This window comes from Penaeus japonicus, unplaced genomic scaffold (genome assembly GCF_977035675.1).
Source record: "Penaeus japonicus unplaced genomic scaffold, GWHDUDI00000001_assembly GWHDUDI00000002, whole genome shotgun sequence".
Classification (NCBI taxonomy): domain Eukaryota; kingdom Metazoa; phylum Arthropoda; class Malacostraca; order Decapoda; family Penaeidae; genus Penaeus; species Penaeus japonicus.
The window spans coordinates 44,612,538-44,615,037 of NW_028234404.1; the positions used below are offsets into that span (position 1 = coordinate 44,612,538).

General features: G+C 42.1%; 1 protein-coding gene across 4 annotated transcripts in view; it reads right to left on the reverse strand.

The window, feature by feature from the left end:
- LOC122242778 (uncharacterized) overlaps positions 1-2,500 on the reverse strand; it is a 402,592-nt gene that overhangs the window by 390,480 nt on the left and 9,612 nt on the right. The gene's annotated exons all lie outside the window — the stretch shown is intronic.

The following is a 2,500-nucleotide window of genomic DNA, read 5'->3' on the forward strand; positions in this document are numbered from 1 at the left end:
AAATAGGTAGTTTTACATCCCACGAAAATTGGGGCATTTAAATTTTGAAGTCGAACAGAAATTTTCTTTCCCGCGTCACAACATGTTTTAGTATCTTTTATTGTTGTGTTTTTTTAATCACACTGAGTAATATTTGCATTTGGTGACCGATGACGGAAATCATCATAATTGCTATAATGAGTGTGGTATTCACCAAAATAGGTTTAGTTTAAAAACTCCAAGCATAGATGGCACCTCTCTCCCTCCCCAGCAATATAGAAAGCCGTGAAGGACGCCCAATCACGAGCCGTCTGGTTAGCACATTGGTAGCGTGTCGACTTCACATCCCCGTGGTCGGCAGATCGAGTCCCCCCCAGACTCGTGAGTTTCCACTGTCACCTGGCGGTTACTGACGTAGCTGGGCACTGCGTTGGGTAAGCACCAAGCTCAGATCGAGTCAACACTCGTTCGCACATTCTCTCACGAGTCAGCACACGCTGGCACAGGCGGGCTCGCGTCACTGCATACAAACCCGGCGTAGCATCTGCTCCGCAAATCTGGCTTATCCTTAGCCCAATCACTGTCGCTACCAAGCACTAGCTTCAGAGAGAGAGAGCCATGTGCCGACCTCCGGCTCTAAAGTGCCGACGGTGCAGGACGTGCAGGCAGAATTAGATGATGATGGTCAAGACCTTGTGCAGAGTTTGCCCCTGTGTCACTAAGTCTTTTATGTTGTGGCACTCGCCATTAGCCATTAGCACAGTCGCCTTCCTCTTCTTCATCTCTTTTTTCGTTGAGATGGTTATATCTTTCGTATTTATTTACGGAATTTTTAAAAAGTATGCAAAAAATATAGTTACTGTAATGCTTCGATCAGACTGAATGTAAAGAACAAAATAAGTTGATATAGGCTATGCAACAATTTATGTTCATTACATGACGTTCGGGGATTTTGGATCACTGTGTTATTTCATTGTGCTACGAGTAATGAGTGAGTGATGATGAAAACTGAATTCATGAATACTATAATTGGCGTAATATTAAGCAAAATAGGTTTCACCTAACATTCAAAACCTAGATGGCACAATTTTCTAGCACCAGCAGGAGAGAGAGTCTTGAATGGCATCCATCTAAAGTACCGCCGGTGAAGGATGTGTAGGCAGAACGAGAGGAGGAAGGTGACTAAAATGTACCCTTGTGCCAGTAGGGATGCCTTTTACAGTGTCACTCACAGTCATTGGCACAGGTGTCCTTCCTCTTCCCTACCTCTTCATGTTACCTTCATTACGAATGGCTCTATGTTTCGTGTTCGTTCATGACATACACGAATATGAAAAAATAAAGTTGCTTTTTATTCTCCCATAAAACAGCAATACTTCTACCACACTGAGAAATATGGACCCTATACTACAATTTTAGTCAATTGCAGCATTGATAGAGCCTGTGATATGACACATACAAGTCTCTCAATACAATAAAACACACAAACATGGCTCTAGTTTTACAATGAGTGCCTAAAAGAGATTGGGAAAAGTCAAGATATGTTACGAGAAACTGCCTTCCTCTAAAATAAAAGCCATCCTGGAGACTGGGCAAGCAAATCTATCCCCCGTCCGCATTGGATCAATTAGGAAAGCCTGTCAGATGGCACATATAAAATTCATTACAAAATAAAACACAAAATGACAAACACGAATATGAAAGAGAGCGAATGTCTCAATTGATCGTGTACCGATCCCTTATCTTGAAATAAAACGTGTCTGGTGTGCCTTGCAAGTGTCACTAAGGTTCTACTCGTGGACAAAAAAACAAAACAAAAAAAATATATATAAGCATAGGAAAATCGATAGATGGAGAGAGATAAAGGGAGAGAGACTTATAAGGAAAGTAGGAAGATTAACTGAAGTGGAGTAGGGGGGAGAGACTGGACAATGAACGTGGAAGTACATGAAAGGGAGGGAGGAAGGGAAATCATCGAGCCGTAGACGGACAGAGAATATATTTAGCTTCACCGACATCCATCTGATACAAACACCCTCCCTACCTTCATTGATCGTCCAAAGATAAAAACATCTCCCCATAAGCAGGCGAATACCCCGAGAAGGATGTTTGTTTTCATGTTACCATGGCATTAGTCTCTACCAGTGGTGGCGGCCCCACACGCGTGCTACTAAAACACACATACACACATATATATTTGTATGTATGTGTATGTATGTATGCTTGTATGTATGTGTATGTGTGTGTATGTATGTATGTGTATGTGTATGTGTATGTTTATATGTGTGTATGTGTATATATGTGCATGTGTATATATGTGTGTATGTGTATATATGTGTATATGTGTGTGTGTGTGTTTGCGTGTGTGTGTGTGTGTGTGTGTGTGTGTGTGTGTGTGTGTGTGTGTCTGTGTGTGTGTGTGTGCGTGTTTGCGTGTGTGTTTTTGCGTGTGTGTTTTTGCGTGTGTGTGTGTGTGTGTGTGTGTGTGTGTGTGTGTGTGTGTGTGTGTGTGTGTGTGTGT